This window comes from Pan paniscus, chromosome 14 (assembly GCF_029289425.2).
Source record: "Pan paniscus chromosome 14, NHGRI_mPanPan1-v2.0_pri, whole genome shotgun sequence".
Taxonomy (NCBI): domain Eukaryota; kingdom Metazoa; phylum Chordata; class Mammalia; order Primates; family Hominidae; genus Pan; species Pan paniscus.
This window is the reverse complement of record NC_073263.2, coordinates 18499861-18525049: the sequence shown is the minus strand read 5'-3', so window position 1 is coordinate 18525049 and position 25189 is coordinate 18499861. Positions and strand designations below refer to the sequence as shown.

General features: G+C 37.8%; 1 non-coding gene and 1 pseudogene across 1 annotated transcript; both read left to right on the top strand.

Moving 5' to 3' along the window:
• Window positions 1-572: 572 nt before the first annotated feature.
• The window catches only part of LOC117974340 (putative ankyrin repeat domain-containing protein 20A2), a 45934-nt pseudogene continuing 21317 nt past the window's right edge, over window positions 573-25189 (top strand).
• LOC112436975 (U6 spliceosomal RNA) lies at window positions 12414-12520 on the top strand. Its single transcript, XR_004666049.1, has one exon. It is a non-coding gene; the product is annotated as a U6 spliceosomal RNA (small nuclear RNA).

Sequence of the window (25189 nt, the reverse complement as noted above, 5' to 3'; positions counted from 1 at the left end):
GTGTGGTGGGTTGTGGCCACCATTAAGGGGCTGTACTGTGGTCAATGGGAGCGAGTTAGGGGAGCTATCAGCTGCTGCACTGCCTGTGGCGGGGATCAGGTTTGGTGCGCTATCGGGACCATATTCTCGGTAGTGGCATACGGGTTAGGGGAGCTGTCGGGGGCTAAGTCGTCCACGGGGGGTGCGGGTTGGGTGCGCTATCCAGGGCATCATACCCCGCGGCTGGGGAATGGTTGGGGGTGCTATCCGCTATCTGGGACTGCATTGCCCATCGTGGGGAGCGGGTTGGGGGCCTTAAGGATCCCTGGCTGCACTATTCACGGCGGGGATCAGGTTGCAGCGCTTTCTGGGGCGTCACTGCCCGCGGCAGGGGTGTTGGTTGCGGGTCCAATCCGTGGCTGCATTGCCCACGGCAGGGGGCAGGTTGGGGGAGTTATCTGGTGCTGCAGCGTCTGAGGCGGGGACGGGTTGGGGGCGCTATTGGGTTCTACGCTGCAGCGGCGAGGGGAGGGTGTTAGGGGCGCCATCCCGGGGCCAACAGCGGGCGGCGGGTTAGGGGCGCTGTCGGGGGGGGGGGTGCCTGAAGGACACTCCGGTGGCCGCGAAGTGCCCTTGCCAGCACCCGATCTCCCTTCCGAGGAGAAGCAGGGCGGGCCGCAAGGGCAGACAGGCCCTCCTCCTCAGGCCGGGCTGGCTGCGCGCGTGCGATTCTGGGGCCGCCAGGCGAGCCCAGTAGAACCGGCGAGCCCAGCAGCGCCCGCCCGCAGCTGCAGCCCCACCTGCCAGCGCGTGCCGCTTCCCAGCGACTTCCGGGAGCCCGGCGGCCACCGCGGTGCAGGCGCGCGCCCAACGGCTTTGCCAGGCTCACTCGGTCTGAGAGGTCGGAGGCTGCGAGTGTCGCTGCTGAAGGCTGTGGTGGACCGGGCTGGATCGCGGATTTTGGATTAGATAATAGATTTGGGATCGCGGATTGGTGGTTGGATCGCGGATTTGGGGTTGGATCGGGGATTTGGGGTTGGATAGGGGATTTGGGGCTGGGTCGGCGGGGGCGGGGGGGGAGGTGAAAAGGTGACAGGGAGCTGCCCCCTCTCAAGAGCCGGTGGTTGGGGGTCTGAGAAGTCACCACCATGAAGTTTTTCGGCTTCGGGAGCCGCAGGAGCCAGACGGTCCTGGGCTCCATAGACCACGTCTACACGGGTTCCGGGTACCGAATCCGGGACTCCGAACTGCAGAAGATCCACAAGGCGGCTGTCAAGGGCGACGCCACGGAGGTGGAGCGCTGTCTGGCGCGCAGAAGCGGAGACCTGGACGCCCTGGACAAGCAGCAAAGGTAGCGGGGGCTCAGCCCGGGGTGGGAGGGGGTCCCCAGGCACGGCTTTCCGGCAGCCCCTGGGACGGGGCCTTGCAGGGCGCCGGGCACCCTCTGAGCGGCGGAGCCAAACGGACCCTCAGCTGTTTTCCATCCCTTATAACTCCCTGGCTGGAGCAGTTGGTGGAGAATTTGAGTGATTTAACTCACAAATTTAAGCATATACAGTGTTGTTATTTTTAACGTACACGTTTAAAACATGGTTTATATACATTATAGGAGGTGCCTAATGAGAGAACTCATTTCCCTCTCAAAAATACCGTGAGTTATTTTCAGTAGGTGAAAAGTTCTCAGATAAAACTGTCCGTTTTACATCCGTATCCCCCTGTGTAGGTAGGTTCTTTACTGAAGGTTCTTAGAGAGAAACTTGGAAGGGTGAGGTGGGTTCTGTGTTCTTGAATGGGAAGGCACATTTTTCCCAAAATGTGAGCTCTTTCTGTGTTAATCAATTTTACATAGACTGAATGGAAATATCAAGGTTTTAAGATTTTTGTATGACACCTGCTGTCTTTCGCTATTGTGATGACATTTTAAAAAATTTCATAATGGAGTGAAAAAACACTGGCTCCTCTAGATATCAAAGTGTGCTATTAATTTCTACAATTAATTGTTTACTAACAGCTGAAAAGACAGATAAACGCATGGAACAGAATAGGCAACCCAGAAACACTGAAATTATGTAAGATATACATAAGGATTGATGAGTAGGAAAGGATGAATTATTAATAATAAAAAGTTTGCTGTTTGAAGAAAACTAATGAAATTTTATGTCACAAACAAAGTTCCTGATGGAATACAGATTGAAATTTTTACATATGCAAATGAGTAAAGTACCAGAAGAAAACACAAACGCTTATTTTGCAGGTACACTTTATGTTGACAAAAGCCTTCCTAAGAATGACCTCATAAGCAGACATTCTGAAGGTTGATTTAGCAAACTAAAAATTAAAACTGCCTGTGTTTCAGAAAAAAAAAAACAACAAAAGAGAACTTACTTGAAAAATATTAACTATATTATATGTATATTCAGATGAAAAGTATGTTTTCATTTTATAGGGAATTCATTATATATATATATTTTTTGAGTCAGAGTCTCACTTCTTTGCCCAGGCTGGTGTCCAGTGGCACAATCTTGGCTCACTGCAAACTCTGCCTCGCGGGTTCAAGCAATTCTCCTCGCTCAGCCTCCCAAGTAGCTGGGATTACAGGCAGGTGCCAGCATGCCTGGCTAAGTTTTGTATTTTTAGTAGAGAGGGGTTTCACCATGTTGGCCAGGCTGGTCTCGAACTCCTGAGCTCAAGTGATCTGCCTGCTTCGGCCTCTCAAAGTGCTGGGATTACAGGCATGAGCTACGGTGCCCGGCCTATATTGTTTATTATATATCGTATGATATATATTTTACTGATACATATACCATATATATTACAGATATAATCTGTTATATATATATCAGTTATGTATACACATTGGATGAAAAGTTGTATGTATATATACACATTAGATGAAAAGTACATTCTCATTTTACAGGGAATTCTTTCAAATCAAATCATCAAAAACTCTAAAATTGGGCAAAGTACTTTTTTCCAGATCTACAAGTTACTTGTGTATGTAGGAAAAAGTCCTTCACTTTTCTGGTATAAGAATTTAAATTAAAAGAGGAATGAAACAGTTTTCTATCCACAAGATTTGTGAGGATGTTTTACACTCCTGCTTAAAGTCTAAGTTGCTGATTACTTTTCAAATAGGTAATTCGGTGGTAAGTACTACATTTAAAAAATATGTATGCCCTTTACCCATCAATTCCGTTATACCAAAACACACTTAGAAAATAAAGATACATGCACTTTATTTTTTGCAACACTTCTTTTAAAAAGAACCCATAGAATGGATCCTATAAATAAATTTCAGTTGCATCCGTAGGATGGAATAATATGTGACCATTGAAGGTGGCAATAGATACAGAAGTACATTGATGTGCAAAGATGTATTTTGTTATAGCTAGCGAGGAAAAAAATCAGTTAAATTATACATACACACAAATATACTATGGTCTTGTTTTAGCAAAAAATATGTACAAAATATAAAATTTGTGATTTCTGAGCAATTGTATTTTAAGTAAAGTTCCTTTCCTTTTTCTTATCTGTGATTGCTGCAGTGAGCATGTACAAAACTTGTAGTAAAGTTTATTAATAAAGGAATAATCCTTGGGAAGAGAGGAATATGAATCTTACAATATTAAAAATAATTTCTCGCTTTCTATTTTTTATCATTATTTTGTGTATTATCTTCTTTGAACTTTTAGCCTCTTCAGAAGTAAAAAGGGAATGTTTTTATCTGTTTCCAGATTTTATTATCTGTATATGTTATTATGTACATGTTTTTCTTATATAGTCACTCAATTTATGCAAACAATGATAGATTAGTAATTTCATTTTAATTGTATTCTTTAAAAATAAAAATAACATAAATAATTACTATTGCAAAAATATTGCTTTATAGGAGTTTATTTAAAAATATCGATCTCCCCAACTGTATTTATCCATTCTTTCATTCCATTTATTCATCAAACATAACCTGAGTACCTGTTATGTAGCAGACATATTCTACTATCTCTCAGGACGCTTCTATCCTTAAAAACTTCATGTTTACCTGCCCTGCCTGCACAAGCTGAGAGATTTAAAATAGGAATATTGGGACTTAATCTCCTTGAAACTTTGTGTCCCACCTTTCAAACAAAAGCATTTCTGAACTTAGAAAATAGTAGAAGATAACCTTTAACTGCTCTTTGAAAAGTTTACCAGTCTTAAATACTAATATTAATCATTGGAAAGTGTTATTTGCATATATTCTGTAAGTATTATAAGTATTGAATAAAATGAACCATATGTATTCATTTGAATCATGAGTTTCCTTTGGCTTCAATTTGTTTGAAAATGAAGGAATTAATTTTTTAAAAAAATGCATTGTTATTTCAGTGCTCTTTCCCCATAGTACCTTTAAGAACTAAAATGTATTTGAGTGCCAATTATATGCCTAGAACTGCCCTAGACCTGCTGAGTATACCATATTCTACTTAATGTAAGGTCTCATGGATTGTGTCATACCCCGCTATTTTATATATCAATAAGATAATTTTTAAAATGCTACCAATTATAGTTATAATAATATAAGTGGCATTCCAATGTCAGAGGTATTAAAATGTGACCTACTCTTTAAGCCATCCTGCAAAGTAGGTATAATTGTATCTTTTACCTAATTAAAATGTTTTTGTTAAGTAGTAATAGTAACAATTATAATACCTGGCTGAGTGCAGTGACTCACACCTGTAATCCCAGAACTTTGGGAGGCTGAGGTGAGAGGATTGCTTGATGCCAGGAGTTTGAGACCATCCTGGGCAACAAAGTGAGATTCTTACTCTACAAAAATTTTTAAATAAATAGCTGGGCATGCTGGTGTGCATCTGTAATCCCAGCTGCTCAGGAGGCTGGGGATGGAGGATCGCTTGAGCCCAGGAGTTCCAGGCTGCAGTGAGCTATAGTTGCATCATTGCACTCCAGCCTGGGCAAAAGAGTGAGACTTTGTCTCAAAAAACAAAAATCTTACAATTATTGAGTTGTTGTAGGAACTATTCTAAATACATAGCTTCTCATTTAAGCATCACAGTGGTATCCTATGAGATAGCTACTATTGTCATCTTCATTAATGAGGAAGTTGAGGCACAGAAAGGCTAAGAAATAGTTGGCAAGTGACAGGATTTAAAGTAGGACTCAAATCCTAATTGAACTGAATCCAAAGACTGAGCTCTTTCTATTCAGATAGGCTGCTGTTTTCATTAAGGCAGTGAGCAATAAGAGCTAGTAAGTATTGTACTTTCTTCAAAAAAATAAGTATTTGTTTTGAAGGCAGAGGAAAAACATGCTCTTCAATTTTTACAGTTACATGAATGATTGTATGTTTTGAGATGTTGCACTACAGTTTCCTAAGAAGTCCTCTTACTCTCGTAGAACTGCTCTACATTTGGCCTGTGCCAGCGGCCATGTGAAAGTGGTCACTCTCCTGGTTAGCAGAAAATGCCAGATTGATATCTGTGACAAAGAAAATAGAACACCTTTGATACAGGTATATTAGAGCCAACTCTTTTAGCATGACATGGATTTGATTTGCATACATAGAATTAAAATAAATTGATCTCATTTAAATATAACTATTTGGTGAAACCTGTGGAAAGTGTATTTTGAATTTCTTAGAGTTTACAATCTATTTCTTGGTCTAATACGGACAGGCTGTCCATTGCCAGGAAGAGGCTTGTGCCGTTATTCTGCTGGAACATGGCGCCAATCCAAACCTTAAGGATATGTACCGCAGCACTGCTCTCCATTATGCCACGTATAGTGAGAGCACCTCACTGGCAGAAAAACTACTTTCCCATGATGCAGATATTGAAGCACTGGACAAGGTATAGATCAATCAATTTTCTTCTCAAAATATTTGTTTTAACGTTGACATAGGTAAGGGTCAATTTTTTATATTTGGAAGCTCAACCATTCCCTGAATGCAAATGCAAATTATTTTGAAATAATTGTCTAAGATTTTATTTTAAATATTGATACTTTTAAAGGAGCATTAAAGGGTACAGCTTTATAAAATGCACTTTGGAAAATATTTGTGAATTTGTTAAAGGTAAAACCTTTTCAACTTTTTTTCTGTGCAGGGTTATTCTTTCCTTCCCCGCGCACCCCCCCCCCCAACCAATTAGTGTAAAACAACACAGGAAAGAAATCATGCCCTGGAAATAGGCTTTATCTTAAAACTCAAAACAAAACTAAAGCAACTTACAATAAGTGGACATGTTGCTGCTGCTGCTAATTTTCTGAAAAACTGATGTATCATCTCTCAGTGGCACAAGAAGCCTTAAGAGGGGAAAATGGGAAGGGAAAAGGAGAGCAATCAGAAATATGCAGGTCACTTGGAAATTAGGTAATGAGGGAAAATGCCAAGAAGAGTTTTTTTTTTTTTTTTCTCTTAGTTTATTGTTCTTCCAGTTTATGTGTTGAGACAAGGTGCTCTTTAGCTTTGGGTCTAATAATTTTTGGTTTGAAAATGAGAGTGAGTTGAAACTTACCTAGAGATTAATTTTAGGAGGACTCTGAGGAAACTAGATTGGCAGTGAATATGTGGTGATGAAGTGAGAAAAACTTCAGCAGAAGGTGGAACAAATTATTAACTGACTTATTGTCCATCCTGGCAGAAACAGCCACTTAGATAAGAGTCTAAAGACTCCTCTCAAACCTAGAATGTCTTGGTGGGAAGGTGGGAGATAAGGAGCTTATAAATAGCAAAATCAAGTGGGATTTTGAGTTTACTTGTCTCTTTTCTACCCATACCCAGGAAACTTAACTGGAGCTTTAATAAATGACACTATCTCTTACTCTTTTCTCTTTTTGGCCACATGTCCAACTGATAAAGGGAATTAGCCATGTGGGTGAGAGATGAGACTGAAGTGATTACTGCACTAATTCTCAGAATTGTGCATTACAGTGACCTGAGGACATTTTGTTAAAAATCCACAATTGTAGGCTTTCCCCTGAGGATTTTGATGTAATACACCTAATAAGGTCTGAATATTTTTAAAAACGTTTTCTTGAAGCTAGGCACAGTGACATGTTCCTGTAGTCCCAGCTTGAGCCTGAGTTTCAGTTCACCTTGAGCAACATAGCGAGACTTGCCTCTAACAACAATAACAGCAAAAAAACAAACAAACAAAAAAAAAACCCTCAAGGTTTGGATACACTCCTGATTAAGAACCCCAGAATAGATAATTGCAACCTATAAATTTCTGTATCTCAGAAACATAAGAAATCTCTAGAAGAATTGGCATTTGATAGGTGCTACTTCAAAGTTCTCCTTTTCAGTAATATTAGCCTGACTTATCTGTCTTTCTCTACGTCTGTGACTGGGAAGTGAAAGGAAATATTATTGGCAATATCTCTCAGCTTACAGAATAACACCTTTTCCTTCCCACAATTAATCATTCACTACCATTCAGAGTCTTTAGAAATTTGCTTATGGGTAATCTTTCAATAGGTAGAGGCTGATCCTTTCATGATTTGATGTCCCTTTGTCACCATGCAGGTGATTATGTGTCAACAAATGTTCATTACAAGTTGGGCTTTCTCAATTAGAATAGTAGCAAATCCTAAACTATTTTTTTTAGTTGAAGTTGTATTATGAACTAGCTCAGTATGTTTGTTAAGTTTATAGAGCTTTAGCATAACCAAAATGTCAGTTTTAAACACTGAAGTCCATGGAGTTAATAAAAATACAGATATGAATTCTTTTAATAATTTAGTTTTAGCAGTCCTATGAACCAATTATCTATTTGGTTAACAATCTGGGAAAATTATATACAAATATATTTTAAATGAATAAATGTTGGAAAAATTCTTGAAGCAGGTATTATGAGTCTTTTTTTTAGCAATTTTTATTATATATGAGAGTCTGATTTTTTGGTAAAACATGATGCTAGAGAAAGAAAATATTTTACATGCAAATACTTGGATTATACACAACCATTTAGTAACACTTTAATAGCGAATATAAAAACACAAGGGCTATATTCTAATGTGGTACACAGATTTGTTTGTTTGCCTCTGTAAGTTGAATCAACATGTAAAATTTAGAAGACTGGTGTAGATATCTGGACTTCAGGCTTATTCTACAAAATCAAATCTGGTGTCCCCTGAGTTTCTATCACTGTTTGGTCTGCTGTGCAGAGGTTGCCCCTTTAGAAAAGGCATGTATTCTCCAGTTTGCTACTGTGCCCACCTTAGTACTTCCTTTACTCAGGCAACCTTCCTTTGTCCTTGTAAGTATTTGAGTTTACAACTCCTATGTTATAGTATATTTCAATACAGATTTCAAGGTTTTTAAGTCAGCACGTATTTGTTATAATATATAGTCTATAGAGTATATAAATCCCTCAGTTATGGAGTTGAATTTTAGAATTTAGAAGTTTTTGAAACTCTTTTCTTTATATATACCACAAATAATTCTCTGCCCATAAGAATGCCTAGAAGCCTTTTTAGGTTATTCCTGGTTGTAGTTGGATAATTTATGAATATTGCAGATATTACATCTTTCTCCTCAGTGCTCTTCCTTAGAAATGCAAGTGACTTACTGGCTTTTATTATGCCAGAAATAATTCATATGGATCAGTATGAGAATTTTTTTGATAAGCCATTATGTTTTTATTTTGGATTTATATTTTGTCTAAAATAAAAAATAATTTTAAGTAGCCCTTTAAGTGGAAGCCAATAAAAATGGATTTAAAAAGTAGAGCTGCCCTGGGGTCCCGGGATTACCATTATAATTAGAATAGTATTTCTTACTGAGCTTTGGTTTTTTAAATATTTGTTCTTAAGTTTTTTAAACCTATTTCTCTTACACAGAACATACTGAGCTTTCAAACAGTAAAGATAAAAATCTGTTCTCTTGTATTAGGGAAAAAACCCATGGACTATTTAATAATAAGGAAAATAAGTGCATTTGAAGCCAATCTCTCTTAATTCAAAGCTCATTTCCATAGTGACCCATTTGGAGCAGGAGTGCCTGACATTCGCATCTGGGATCCTGACACCATTGATAGAAGTGAATCAAGCAAGTTTGTACCACCCAGAAAAAACCTCCACCTGCATTGGGAAGCTCTGGCAACTGTACCCCTAAAACTCTTAATTCCTCAAATGTTAATGTTTGCCCCAAATAGTATTGTCAAATGGGGATTAGGTAAAATTCAAGAGATTTCTTGATTATTGGACATAACATACAGTTTTATAATACTTCTCAAATGCAGATGGTCATGGAGTCTTTCTCTTGGGGTATAATACTTCTGGTAAGGCAAATATTCTTTGGAATATAGTTTAAGAAACACTGCTTTAGTGAGAATAATTTAGATCATTAATTTATGTAAAAAACTTAAAATGTTTGCTACTGTGTCTTAGGGTTTTGGGGCTATAGAGACAAAAGATACAGCCCTTGCCTCAAGAAGCTCTTGGTTTCAGTGGGACACAGTGAAATGATTACAATGTACCATGCTAAGTGCTGTGATCACAGCAAGGATTCTTGGGACTGGTAAATGTTTAAAGTGAGTTTTGGCAATGACCACAGTTAATCCGGGGAGACAGAGGAGGGTTGTTTGCAAGGCAAAAAGCAGCACATCGGAAAGCACAGAGGAGTGAGAAGGAAGGGACTGCTTTTCATTTACTTCCTTTGTATATTGTATGTTGAAGTTCAAAGCACCTTAGAGAAGATTTTCAGTTCAGTTGAGAAATATGTAATTTTGTGAATTATTAATTTTTTCTGCTGTTTTATAGGACAATAATACCCCACTTTTATTCGCTATAATTTGCAAGAAAGAGAAAATGGTGGAATTTTTATTGAAAAACAAAGCAAGTACACATGCCGTTGATAGCCTGAGATGGTACAGTAGTTCTTTTTAAATGAAACCTGAGTATTCTAGAGTGGTAACAGTCACTCAAGTCAGAAATACTAATAAGAAGATTAATGTAATTATTGGCATATAGTGAAAAATATCACCATGAATAATCAGATAGATCAGCAAATATTTGGACTGAGTAACATAACAGTATAGTAGGATTCATCTTCTCCTATAATACAGAGTGTTTGTTATTTATAATTGGATGTTTTTGGTACTGTAATCTTTTATTAGCTAAAGGGTTTTGTATTAGCTTTATTAAGTTTTTTTTGAGATGCAGTCTGGCTCTGTTGCCAGGCTGGAGTACAGTGGTGTGATCTTGGCTCACTGCAACCTCCACCTCTCAGGCTCAAGCGATTCTCCTGCCTCAGCCTTCCAAGTAGCTGGGACTACAGGCGCGCACCGCCATGCCCAGCTAATTTTTGTGTTTTTAGTAGAGATGGGATTTCACCATGTTGGCCAGGATGGTATCGATCTCTTGACCTTGTGATCTGCTCTCCTTGGCTCCTCAAAGTGCTGGGATTACAGGCATGAGCCCCTGCACCTGGCCAGTTTTATTAATTTTTAAAGTGTGGACTTTTAGTTTATGACTACTAGTATTATCATCATCATCATTATTGTTGTTGTTGTTTTCAGTCTGCAGATAGCTCTTATCTGACCCCTAGCTGATATAAATTACAATATATCAGACTAGGAAAGCAATGGGGGAATCTTCATCTAAATCTTTACCTACTTTAGATAAGTGACCTCAGCACAGTTTCTTGGCTATCAAAGGACTGTAAGTTAGCAACTTGTATTATGTCATACCCCAGTGGGACAGGAGGCTTCCTTGTTGTCCTTTTCTTTTAGACTTGGTGACAATTTATAAAGATGAACACCTGAGCACCCTAGATGCTTATAGACCCAAGCTAGTACATGCAAAATGTTATTATGTCGACACTGACAGATGGATATTAAATTGGTAAAGTGTATCAAACTAGCTGTTTAAAAAAGTCTTTATTAAAGTTCTTGAGTGGAGTGATTTCCTTGTTATTTTAGAACAGCCCTCATGGTTGCTGTGCACTATGACTCTCCGGGTATTGTCAACATCCTTCTTAAACAAAATATTAATGTCTTTACTCAAGACATGTGTGGACAAGATGCAGAAGATTACGCTATTTCTCGCTGTTTGACAAAGTAAGTGTTTATGTTAAAAGGCCAGTTAATATTGAATTGAAGTTTAAAATAATTGCAACTATTCCATCTTATTCATTAGGTGAGAGTTCCTAGTTTTGTTCAGATGGTTTGAAATAGCAATGAGTTAGTCTACCTTTTAGCCAGAAATCAAGCAGAAGTCTAGATTAGTTAGAAGTAGAGTGCAAGATGTTTTCAGGATTTTTAAGACCTTTATCTCTAGGGATCTCAATGTTGTTCATTTTATTCTAAGTATAATCCCCATGCATGGGATAAAAAGAGCCACATTTTTTACTTCTTTTCCTTCCTTTTCTTTCTTTTTTTTTTTTTTCCTTGAAACAAGTTCTCTGTTGCCCTGGCTGGTCTTGAACTCCTGAGCTCAAGTAATCCACCTGCCTTGGCCTCTCACAGTGCTAGCCACCATGCCTGGCCTGACTTTTCTAATTAGTTATTGGGTCTTGAAATGTCCAATTTAGCAGAAAATCTTGTATTTTCCCGTGGGGCTATCTCCTGTGTCTTCCTTCTTTGAATTTTCCAAGAAGCTAAGGGGTTTCCTAAGTCCAAGGAAGGCAATCTTTCTTTACAAGTCAGAAGAAGGGGGAAAAAGGCCATTCTGATCTTTCTGTTGTTTCCATGGACTCACTTCCTGTATTGTTGCCATTGTAACCAGTCCTGCAATCTGATAATGATTGACCTTTGCCACCAGGATGCCTTCACTCATTCAGACCCCTCAGTTTTTGTGGTGATTCATACATAGAGTTCAAAGCTACGGTGTTTATTAATTTATGTACTTATACTCAGTCGTTGTTCCCAGCACCCTGATCTGGCAGCTAGGCCTCCTAGCTTTACCCACACAAATGTCGAGCAAGTTGATCCTCACCCTACACTACAAACCTTATTTGGAGCCCACATCTTAGCTAGACTTAGCCTAGGCATTCATGGTAAGTTATCCTTTGAGACCCGTGTTTGTCTGTTCTTTAACCAATATTAGTTGGGATTGCTCTCAACAGTCAGGGATGTTAAAATCATGTTGCAGGAAGAGATTAGGGTTCCCTTTCCCTTTTGCTATCAGATCTGTACCTTGAGGCCTTTTTACATCCTGTGGAGCAGCTTTGGTTAGATAGCAGAAGGTTCCATGTTATCTTTCCACCGAGTAGTGGGAACCAACTTGCAATTGGCCCCTCAATTAATGTGTCTCTATGATAATGAAAATCTCCTGGGCTAATCACAACTCTTCCAGGAGTTTTAAATATATTTTAAAATTCTACCTCACAGGAAGCCATTCAATAAAATTCTCTGAATCTAAAGTCAGTGAGTTGGATTTAACAGAGCTAAGCCTCATCCGTAACTCATGAGTATCCATGTATCAAACAGGGCTTTGTACTTGTTTCAGCAGCACATATTTTAAAATTGGATCAATACAGAGCAGGTAAGCATGGCTGCTGCCTAGGGATGGCACACAAATTCAGAAAGCATTCCATATTTTGCATAGTCCCGGGAAGGTCATTTGACTATTTGTTGAGTAGCTCCAAGGAAGCAGTGTGAGTGAAACCAAAACAGAAGACACCCAATATTGAAATTGTGATTATCACTATAAAACTATTGATGTAAGGTGATCTCTGAAATGAGAACAGAGCTGAGTAATAAGGGGATGTTACTTGTTGCTAGTACATGTCTTGGAAATGACAAAATGTCAACTTGCATTTCCTTCATGGAAGTGAAAAACAATAAAAGCAGGGTTTTGTCTCATCTGTTAGTTGGAGAGGACCATGGAGATCCAGCGTCCTAGCACAGATCTGCTGGCTCAGAGTTTGAGGAGGTAGAGAAGGAGAGGTAGTTGTCCAAGCCCAGGTTTTGACACCTATTAGTTTTCTGCCTTTGGTGTGATTGATGAGCTCAGTGATGGGAGACAATTAGGTAATCTATTTTAATCAGATTAGTTATGAATTAGGTAAAATGCCCTGAATTACAAGCCACAAAGAATACAACTAATAACCAAAATTAGCACTTAATAACATTTTCTGAAAACTGCAACAATTGAATATTAGAACTTATAGAAAAACACACACCAAGCAATAAAGTTCAAGAATAAATCATTCCATTGCTTTACTATTTCCTGAACATTTAAACATGTAATCTTATTACATCTTCCTAACAACCTACTGAAGTAAGGTAGCAAAATCCTTATTTTTTAGAAGAAACCAGGGAGCCTAAGAGAAGCAACTTGTCTGAAAACAAAATATCTATTAGTTACAGAGTGAGGATTTATTCTGAGTGTAGGACACGTTACATGATGTCCAGCTAACTAGAGTTCATTTACTGAGCTATGCTTCCTCCATTTATGAGTACTTCACTTTTTTTCTTCTTTAATTATAAGCTTAATAAGCTTGTAAGGTTTAAAAATTTGAAGTATATGGGACATTAAAATTCTGATATTAGGTTTGATATTGCCTGAAATGGTTTTAGAATTTAATATGTTTGGTAAATATTTTTTATTTCAGTATTAAAATAGCAATTTTATTTATTACTTTTGTATACGTAGAATTCAACAACAAATTTTGGAACATGAAAAGATGATACTTAAAAATGACAAACCAGGTAAGACTTCTGATAGTGAATTTCTTATTTCTCTTGGTGTTCCTACTCTTGATTAGAAAGTAAAAAGTAAGATGTAAGATTAAGGTAGTGTTAATAAAAAAAGATCAGTTTAAAAATATATGTAAATTAAATGTGCATATATGTATATACATATGTAAATTAATTTTTAAAATTTAACTTCTTTAGTTTGAAATTCAGATTTATTTAAGAAGGTAGTTGTAGCTAACTTATAATCTCAAACATGATTGTCTGAAAAAATTCCTTTATTTAATTATGATCCCTAAAATCCTATATAATATTTTTGCATAAACAAGAAAAAAGACTTTTAAGTTAGTATGTTGTATGTTTCCTCTATAGTCACATTATAACAAATTGGACTTGTTATACAAATGGATCTTCTATTTCATTTTTATAATAAATTGTTTATATTTAGTAAACAAATAATTACAGTTGACCCATGAATAATGTGGGGGTGAGGTATTCTGATCCCTGTGCAGTTGAAAATCTGAGTATAACTTTTGATTCCTTCACCTTAGCTACTAACAGCCCACCATTGACTGGGAGCCTTCCTGATAACATAAACAGTTGATGGACACCTATTTTGTTTGTGCTGCATTATTATATACTGTGTTCTTGCAATAAAGTAAGCTAGAGAAATGAAGCTGTTAGAAAGAAAATCATCAGGAATGATATATTGACTTTTCATAAAGCATAAGTAGATCCTGACAAAGGTCTTCAAGATCTTCAGGTTGATTAGGCTGAGGAGGAAGAGGAGAGGTGGATCTTGCTGTCTCTGGATTGCAGAGGCAGAAAAACATCTGCATATAAGTGAATCGCTGCAGTTGAAACCCTTGCTGTTGAAGGGTCAACTGTATTACATATTGATTTGTGTCACTAAGAAAGTAACTATCTTTAGAACCAGGAACTCAGCAATCCCTTTCTGGTACCATAAATAAATGGCAATAAGAACTGTACAACTGAACCAGCATGCACCCATACAAATAAGAGATTATTTTTTGAGGATAGCTACTGAGCACAGAAGACAGAAAAGCAATTCCTTCATGAGAAGCACAAGTTATATTACATATTCTTACACAAGCAAAATGGTTTTATCTGTCATAGTTTATACACATACACATACACACATGCACATATACACATACATATGTGCGCACGCATGTGCACACAGACACCAAGTTAAAAGTCCTGCTGATTCTTAATGACCAAATCCAACTGTTCGCGGGGAGTGGTGGATAACACATTCTACAGTTTGGATGCAATTCTTTTGACTTTTTGACCTGTTCTGTAATGAACTGCCTTTAATGGGTGAATCATGTTTTTAGTTTTATAAGAAACAAAGAAAAAGATGAGAAGCAAGTAAACGGAAACTCTATGATCAGTAGTAGACTATTATGGTATATTCAATAGTCATATGTTTTTCTCCAGTTATACAATTTACTTGAATGATGCACAATTAATCAATTATTATTATTATAGGAGATGGGGTCTCTCTATGTTGCCTAGGCTAGAATAAAGTGTCTATTCATTGGTGCAAACATAGCTCACTGTAGCCTTGAACTCCTGGGCTCAAGCAGTCCTCCTACCTCATCTTCCTGAGTAGCTGGGACTACAGTTTTGTGTGGTTATATCTGGCCTGATACACAATTGTTTATTTATTTATTTTTGATACAGTGTTTCCCTCTGTTGCTCTGCACTGGAGTGCAGTGGTGCCATCTTGGCTCACTGCAACTTCTGCTTCCGGGCCTTAAATGATCCTTTCACCTTTCACCTTAGCCTCCCAAGTAGCTGGCACCCCAGGCATGCACCACCACACTTGGCTAATTTTCTTTTTAAGGTTTTTTTTGTTTTTTGTTTTTTTTTTGTTTAATAGATGAGGTCTCACTATATTGCCAGGCTGGTCTGGAACTTCTGGGTTCAAGTGATCCTCCTGCCTCAGCCTCCCAAAATGCTGGGATTTACAAGTGTGAGCCACTGCACCTGACCTGCACAATTATTATAAAAAGGAATTAAGCCCAGTTGAATTGCAGAAAATTGACCACCTTTTCATTATTTTTTCTAGAAACATTCATATTGTAGAACATATTGTCAATCACCCAGATTCTCTATTTTTTATTCAGTTAAAATAGGATTGCTGCTTATTCCACATTATTTTCTGATATTATTGTGTCATTTATTCCTTTTATGGCTTTATTCCTGTGGATAGATATAGAAATACAAGAATCTCCAAGTCAAATATCAAGGGAAAAAAAGAAAAGAAAAACAGTTTAGGGAAAATTATTCTGTGAAATAGCCATCTGATTACAGTTACATATATCATATCAACTTAATACAAATCTTACGCAATGTATTTGTGTCAAGGTTTCCCAAGACCACCCCAGGTTTGGTGGTTCACTAGAAGGACTCACAGGACTCAGCAAATAGTCATACTCAGATCTTTAAGTGATTACAAGAAAGGGGACAAGCAAAATTAGTAGAGGAAAAAGGTGCTTGTGGTCAATTCTGGAGGAAACCAGGCTCAAGCCTCCAGGAGTTCTCTCCTGTGGAGTGCCCGGGATCTGCTTAATTCTTCCAGGCTCACATTTTGACAACATATGTGCAGTGATGTCTACCAGTACCAGAGTCTCATTAGAGATGAAGTATCCAAGTTTTTCTGTGGAAATTACTCTCCCTTACATGTACCCAAATTCCAGACTCTTACAAGGAAAGCAGCTGTTTAGAGTAAATACACTGTTTCTATAAGCACTTTAGACACAGTGAGCCACTCTTCTCAGGGAATGGTGGAAACCCTCCCAATTCCAATTTCCTTAACACCAGCCAAGGGCCAGCCTTGCATGCAGGCCTTTCTAAGGATGGCAGTCTCTTTCCTGCTATATGAAATCTTTTCTGCACAACGCTTATAGCCCCAATTTAATTTTTGGTGTTGTTTTAAAATTTCATTTTAATAACACATAATATTATAAGATAAGGTAACTTGGTGCTAATTTCTGTTGTATGATCCATCTTAAGTTGCAATGCTGGTTACTTTTTGACTTTTGGTGACTAACAGGTATTTGTATATAAGTTACCATAGCAATGTTAGGTAATTATAATCTGTCCTTTTTATCTCATTAAGCTTTCAGTAGAATTGTTAAATTAAATAAGCATAATAATTTTTGAGTTAAAATTAGAATAAAAATTGTATTTTATTTTGATTACATGAATAATCTAGTTTTCATATTGTGCTAAATCCCTGTTTAGAATTATGAAATAAGATATTCAGTCATTTTTATCAATATTTTCTTACCTAAGCATGCAATTAAATTTATTTATTTTATATATTTCATATACTTCAATTTGAGAAATATAATGACAACATTGCTGTCACTTTGGTCTTCAATGATCTCTAATTTTTAGGGTCACTGTCTCTTGCTTAACTATATCATCATAACAGGTTCAGTGAATATCTTTATTATTTATTTATTTATTAATTTTTTGAGACAGAGTTTTGCTCTGTTGCCCAGGCTGCAGTGCAATGACAGAATCTTGGCTCACTGCCACCTCCACCTCCCGGGTTCAAGCAATTCTCCTGCCTCAGCCTCCCAAGTACCTGGGACTACAGGCATGCACCACCATGCCCGGCTAATCTTTTGTATTTAGTAGAGACAGGGTTTCATCATGTTAGTCAGGCTGGTCTGGAACTCCTGACCTCAGGTGATCCACCCACCTTGGCCTCCCAAAGTGCTAGGATTACAGGCATGAGCCACTGCGCCCGGCCATATTTTTTTTATTATTTTAATTATTCTGGAGATCCTGGGATGCATAAACAGTGAATATCTTTTTTTTTTTTTCTTTGAGATGGAGTTTCACTGTCTCCCAGGCTGGAGTGCAGTGGTGCGATTTTGGTTAACCACAATCTCCGCCTTCTAGGCTCAAGTGATTCTCCTGCCTCAGCCTCCCAAGTAGCTGAAATTACAGGTGCCTGCCACCTTGCCCAGCTAATTTTTGTATTTAGTAGAGGTGAGGTTTTGCCATGTTGGCCAGGCTGGTCTTGAACTGCTGACCTCAGGTGATCCACCCGCCTATGCCTCCCAAAGTGCTGGGGTTACAGTCATGAGCCACTGAGCCCTGCTGTGAATATCTTTTTTAAATCAATAACTTTATTTCTTAGAGCAGTTTTAGGTTCACAGCAAAATTGAGAGGAAGGTACAGAGATTTCTTGTATATTCCATGCCTCCAACACATGCATAGCCTCCCCCATTGTTAGTATTTTCCACCATAGTGTGGTACATTTGTTACAACTGATGAACTTACATTGACACATTATAATCACTCAAAGTTCATAGTTTACATCAGGCTTCACTCTTGATGCTGTACATTCTGTGAATTTGGACAAATGTATAATGACATGACATGTATCTATTACTGTTATATTATTGACAGAACAGTTTCACTGCCCTAAAAATTCTCTATGCTATGCCTGTTCATCTCTCCCTTTCTCCCTAGCAACTTGTGGCAGCCATTGATCTTTACTCTGTCTTCATAGTTTTACTTTTTTCAGAAGAGTCATATAGTTGGAATAATACTGTGGATATCTTTTTGAATAGTTAAAAAAATCAAAGCTCCATGGCAATTGAAGGTAGTCATTTAAGATGTTCTTTGTCCTTTTGTTTTTCTTTTGCTTTTTTATCATTGTAAAGAATGATATATGCTGATGAGGTATGCTTTACATACTTAGAAAACATGATTTGTATAGATATTTGGCACATAATGGAAAGGGTTGAGGAAAAGGACACCACGCCATACCACACAGCACAACCTGGAGCATCTTGCTCTGTGAGGTGGGTCCAGATACACTGTCTAGCCATGGAAGGGGACAAGCGCAAGGGGTTGTACTTTATAAAACTGGGATCACAAAGTCTTTCATACTTACCTTCGGTTGGAAATAAGACCAGGCAGTGAATGCTATAGGTAAATACATATGTTCCTCACTGATCCTTTTCCTTTGAGGGATGAGGTTGACAACAGCCTGTATTATGATGACATGACTCACCTACAACTAGATTCTGTTATGAGGGTTGGCAAGGGAGTTTTGCTTTATGTGAGGTGAAAAAGAATTTTTTTCTCCTACTAGGGAGAACGGCAAGCATTGGAACATTCTGATAGTAAAAGGGCATTGATAGTTTTCTTTCTATATATTTTTCACATCAGATAATACTGCCCAGCAGCCTGCCACACCTCCCCAGTGTTTCTTAAGCTTCTCTCTGAATGTGGATAAGCTCTTAAAGGAGTGATCTTTCCAGTGGTTCTTTCTGTGGGAGGTAAAATGGCAGGTGAACATGGGCCTTGTTATATGTAGGGCAGAGCAAATAGCTACAACTAAGGAAACCACCCAGCACCTTCCCCAGAAGAGTATTAGCCAGAGTAACACAGTGATCTCTCTTGAGCTCTTCTCCACTGGCAGCTGCAAAGTTTTTGCAAGGATTCCTGTTTCTGGTCTGATTACTATGTTTTGCTGGCTTCTGGTGATAGGGTGTTTTATCCTAAACTGAACAGTTTGAACTGAAGAGCTAGAGAGGCTGTGTTGTGTTATAACAAAATAAGTGCAGTAGTTCCCCCTTAATTGTGGGAGATACATTCCAAGACCCCCAGTGGATGCAAGAAACCATGAATAGTACTGAATCACAAACTGTTTTTTCTATACATACATATCTATGATAAAGTTTAATTTATAAATTAAATCTGATGTAATCTGAAGATAGGGTGTGAGTATTGAATTGTGCCATCAGCAGGAATGATTGCTTGCTTGTTGGTGGGGAAAAACTCTCCACACATTTGGTCACAGAAGCCTTCTTTGTTGATAATTGTTGCTGTGGTGTGAGAGCAGAGAAAAACATGTCAAGTATGTCTTTCCGCACATACAGTGGATAAGGGGTACTACTGTATCCTCTAACTGCTCCTCATATTTTGGTCCAGAAATCATGCTCTTTGACACTGTTGACTCATCACACCTGTTCTGCTAACAATACCATTTTTACTCAATCTCATAGGGTTTGGCTAGGATGACTTGTATACTGCAGTTCACTTGTAGATACCAAATTTTAATAAATTTATTCTTCTTTACATCTAATAAATACAAAGGGAAGAGTTCTTACTGCATTAATTACCTACCAATAGGTAAAATTAATGTTAATTCTAATAAGGTCCCAGGCATGCTCCCAAAGGAATTCTTTGTAACAAAGCATCAGTCTTATGCTTTTAAAAAACAAACCAAAACAAAACCACCACCACCAACAACAACAAAAACAGGATCTAAAGCATACACACAAGTGTGCACAATTTTTTTTATGAAGGTAGTGTCTTACTGTGTTTCCCAAGCTGTTCTCAAACTTCTAGATTCCTCAAGTGATCCTCCTGCCTCATCCTCCCAAGTAGTTTGGATTGCAGGCATGCATCACTGTGCATTCTTATGCTTTTAATATTCTGTACATTTATTATTGATTTAAAATGCATTCTACCTTTTTCTTTAATAGATGTTGGAAGTTCTGATGAATCTGCAGTCAGGTAGGATTTTATAGATTTAAAAAATTATGTTAACTAAGAAAACATAGATGGAAGAAACTAATATCTGTTGAGTGTTGTATTCTGGGCTAGACATCCTAATATGTTCTATGCATTTATCATCTCATAAAGCCATCACAACATCTGTGTTCCTATAACCTACTGTTTATTAAATAAACAACTATCGATTAGAGCAGTTGATTAATTGCCTTATAATCTCATAGTTAACAAAGTAGCTGGCCTACAGTTGGACCGTCAGCCTGCCTGGCTTCCAAATCCCTTCTCTTGCTCCTCAGCATAGATTGATAGACATCCATGCAGCACTTGGATCAAGGTATAGGTCTGAATCAGATTAATCAGATTCATTAATTTAATTAATGTCTAAATTAATGAGAGTTTAAATACCTTAAATACCTTAAACTGTCATTTAAGGTTATTGTTAGAATGTGGTTAGTGGAAGAGATTGTCCAGATAAATTTGACAATTTCAGTGGTAACCAGTATCTTATTTTTACCATCAAAGGCTTTAGGGCAAATCTTACTTAGCTTTGGCCATAGGACTGTAAGTTTTACAAAAGCAAGTTTAGGCAAGTCTTAGAGAGAAATCATTTGACTTCCCAGTTTGGTTTTCCATTTAGGCAAGTATTTCTGCTACTTCCATAATACTTTTGTTAGTCTTGTTTCTTTTTCCATGACTTTTCTATAATCTTGTCTTGATTTTTTAGAACTTTCTTCTCTGCTTTTCTTGCTGTTTCTTTTGTTCTATTATTTTTTAAAATTCTGCTGGGTATGTATTCCCAGTTTTCCTATAGACAGAATCAAGAGGACATAGAATTACAGAATTTTAAGGAATCTTAGAATGAATTAAAGTACTTTCTAGTATTTTTACCTGTATTGAACATTCTGGTCAAGTGATTCTCAGAGAATGTGAGGCTCAAAGAGATTAGGATGCTTTTTTTTTAGACATAGGAATTGGCAGAAATGAGATTTGAACTCATTTTGAGGCCCAGTACTCTTCCTTCTTTTTATATCCTATTTGCATGTGCTTTAATAATACAAATGGGAGTGAGTCCGGTGCACCCAGTGGATAGTATGAGAATGGAATTAGCTGGTGAACCCGATGGAAGTAGATAAAAATGGAATGAGCAGGGGAAGGCCAAGTTTGAAGAGAAACAACACTGGATTGGATAGGAGTATGGACTCTTCAATAAGAGATCAAAATATTGGGGTTTATGAGAAGTTTGATAAAGAGTTCAAGGGAGCTCTAAAAAGTTTGCTCCTTTTGTTTAAATCAAGGACTGACAAACTTGAAGAATTTTACTGAAAGATGCTAAAACATTTTGAGACACTGGGAGGAGTGTCTACAGCAGATAGAAATGTGGTGTCATCTACTTCCGTCCTGACTTTCAGAGGGGTGGCTTAGAGCCCCTGGAGTACTAAGGGGCTGGAGATTGCTGGACTACATAGATGTGTGGCCCAGGACAGGTGGCCTCTTCACCTCTGCCTCTGTTCCTGATTCACTGATGTCCTTCCCATGTCCATGTAGGCTGGGTCAGGGGCATGATTGGCTGGCAAATCAGTCATGGAGTTCAGTTGGGTAGTTGGTAGTGTGTCTATGCTGGGTGCAGGTGATGGAGACTCCAGTTAGCTTGTTTTTCAGGAGCAGGGATATAGAGGGCTCCTACTCCTGGTCATTTGAGGCCATCCTTTCAGGAATCTGTGCTTTCATAGGCTGAAGATTTGAAGATTGGAGACTTCTGTGGAGCCCTGCAGAAGTGGAATCTGGAAGTGGGAGCCCATAGGAAGACAGATACTTAGATAGTACTTAGGGAAATAGAGGTACAACTACCAGGACTCTGTTTTTCTGGCAGTCTCTCTCCTTGGGTGTCTGAGTGCCTATGAAAATTTTTAAGGGCTTGCTAGTTTATGTGGACCTGAATAAAGTAGGACCTATAGAGTGAAAATAATGGGATTTTATAATTGTTAATATTTTAATCTTTCTGGGAAAAGTATTCTCAATAAGAACATACACTTTTGTTATTTGATTTTTGTACATGTAGCTTTCATACCTTTCAAATATTGCATGGGATTTCCTGTACCGATTTAGGGCAAAGGAAAGCAATAGGACATTCCTAAGTGGGTTCCATGTTGAGGAATCAAGACTGCCAATTTGAAGTGATGCAGATTAGTCTTTTAACCAGAGATAGATTATGGAAAAGAGACAGTGGATCTTTCTACCTTGTTTTAGGTCATCAGTTTTCTTCCAGTTTAGGTAACAAAATTTATGTCATCCATTAATTGAGTTTTAAGTTCAGCTTCAGGACAGATAATTTGTGAGGGCAAATTATTGTCAGGCTCTGCCAATATATTGACTGTCACTATTTGTTATGAAGCTGAAGGTTAGTTTTCATTGAATATTTTATAGATTTAGACAGGTGGAGGCAGAAATAGGTAACTAAAATCTATTTTTAGAACAGAGGACCTATTTTAATTATATCAAGAATCATAATTTAATATATAGATCACTGACCTTTCCCCAGGTTATTCTTTCCTTTTTTGAGGGGGAAGCTGGATATAAACTGGCAGTTAAAAAATTGTAAAGAAATCAACTTGCTCATTTTCATTGTGTATTTTTGCTCCCAAGCATTTTCCATGAACTGTGTGTGGATTCATTGCCTGCATTGGATGACGAAGTGTTGAGTGTTGCTGCTAAGGTAAAGTGGTCTCTTGTAAAATTAATTTTCTCACTCTGAATGTAGTTTTGCGTAGTATTTACTTTTCAAACTTAGCAGTGGTTTATCTGTCATTGTTTTATGGTGGTAACGGAAAGTGGGTCAGAGAAAAACATATATATGGCTAGTTGATTGAAAAAATTTGTTTAACTTTGGTAACTAACAAAGATTGATAAGTACCGTGACGGGGTAGGAGCTGAAAAAAAATGAACTGGAAAATAAGTAGTGACAGGAAAATCACATTAGGAAATGCTTTCTCCAATAGAGGAAATATGAAATTTGATTAAGCTTTATTTGGATAAATACTAATAATTTGACTTTTAAATCCTGTGAGTGTGACTTTCATAATATTTATGCCTGTATAACTCTTCAGTGGATCAAATTATTTGCAGTAATCATAGAATCCTCCTGGTAACTTTTAGTTGCAAAAAGGTTCAGCACTTAGCATATAGCTTTTCTTCTTGGAAACTTATTATTTTGGTATCATATAGTTTTTAGGAGAGATTGTTTCTCTACTTATATTATTGGTTCTATAGTGAGACTAAAATAATATTAAAAATTGTAGAAAAATAGCTGAGTGTGGTGGTGTACACCTGTAGTCCCTGCTACTTGGGAGTTTGATGCAGGAAGATTGCTTGAGCCCAGGAGTTTGAGAACAGCCTGGGCAACATAACAAGACTGTATCTGATTTAAAAATATAAATTGTGGAAACATAGAAATTTAAATTTATGTTCTCAAAATTTGTATTGCGAAGGGATTTTTGTGTGTTTTATGAGTTGTCCATGAAGAGTTTATATAAAACACTTCATCTAATTGAATAACATGTATTTTGCTGCAAATAACCAGTTCTAGAAGCAGAGACTCTTAATACCAATATGGTAAGACTTTATCATCATAATTTTGTCATTGTAGTTTATTTAAAATATTTAGTTGGCCAGACGTGGTGGCTCACACCTGTAATCCCAGCACTTTTGGAGGCCGAGGTGGGTAGATCACCTGAGGTCAGGAGTTCAAGATCAGCCTGGCCAACATGGTGAAACCCTGTCTTTAAAAAAAAAAAAAAAACAAAAATTAACCAGGTGTGATGGTGCATGCCTGTAATCCCAGCTGCTCAGGAGGCCACGGTGGGAGAATCGCTTGAACCTGGGAGGCGGAGGTTGCAGTGAGCCAAGATCGCACCATTGCACTCCAGCCTGGGTGACAGAGCAAGACTACATCTTAAAAAATAAAGTAACCACTCAAAGTCCTTATATCCTATTCTGAAATTTTGAATGTCAGAAGGTTTTCTATTTAGTTGTTTAAATAATCATTGGAAGCTCCTGCATACTATAGGCTACTGGAGGTCAGTAAACATATTTGTGTGTATCCTGGAGTACCTAGAATATAGTCTTCCATGTAAGAAGCATTTTACTTGTTGTTTTTTGAGATGGGGTTTCACTCTGTCACCCAGGCTGGAGGGCACTGGTGAGATCTTGGCTCACTCCGATCTCCATTTCCTGGGCTCAGGAGATCCTCACACTTCAGCCATCCAAGTAGTTGAAACAACAGAGCTGTGTCACCATAGACCTGTGTCACCATGCTCGGCTGAGTTTTGTAGAGACAGGGTTTTGCCTTGTTGCCCAGGCTGGTCTTTAACTGTTGGGCTCAAGTGTTCTGCCCGCCTCAGCCTCTCAAAGTGCTGGGGTTACAGGCATGAGACATTCAGTCTTAATAGTTGTTTAATCTGAATAAACAGACAAATGAATTTTTATATAATGGAATGTTGTAAGTAATATAATATACCTAATGTATCTAACAATTAAATATTGTATTTAAAATATTGCTTACATTTGTATTATTTTTTAATATTTAAGGGAGTATAAGTTTTGATGTGTTATGTTGAGAAATTATGCCATAATTAAAAAGGAAATAAATTAGAAATAGGTCATCAGTAGCAAAGAGGGTTACAATATATTTTCTAGTATCATTGAACTGGAATCTTAACATTGAGATTTTAGATTAACATTTCTTAAGCTTTTTATTAGTCCCAACTCAGGTTCTATTAAATATACCTTTTCAAGCCATACATTACCCTTTATTATTATTATTCTTATATTTTAAGTTGTCGGGTACATGTGCACAACGTACAGGTTTGTTACATATGTATACATGTGCCATGTTGGTGTGCTGCACCCATTAACTTGTCATTTATATTAGACATATGTCCTAATGCTATCCCTTCCCCCTCCCCCCACCCCACAACAGGCCCCGGTGTGTGATGTTCCCCTTC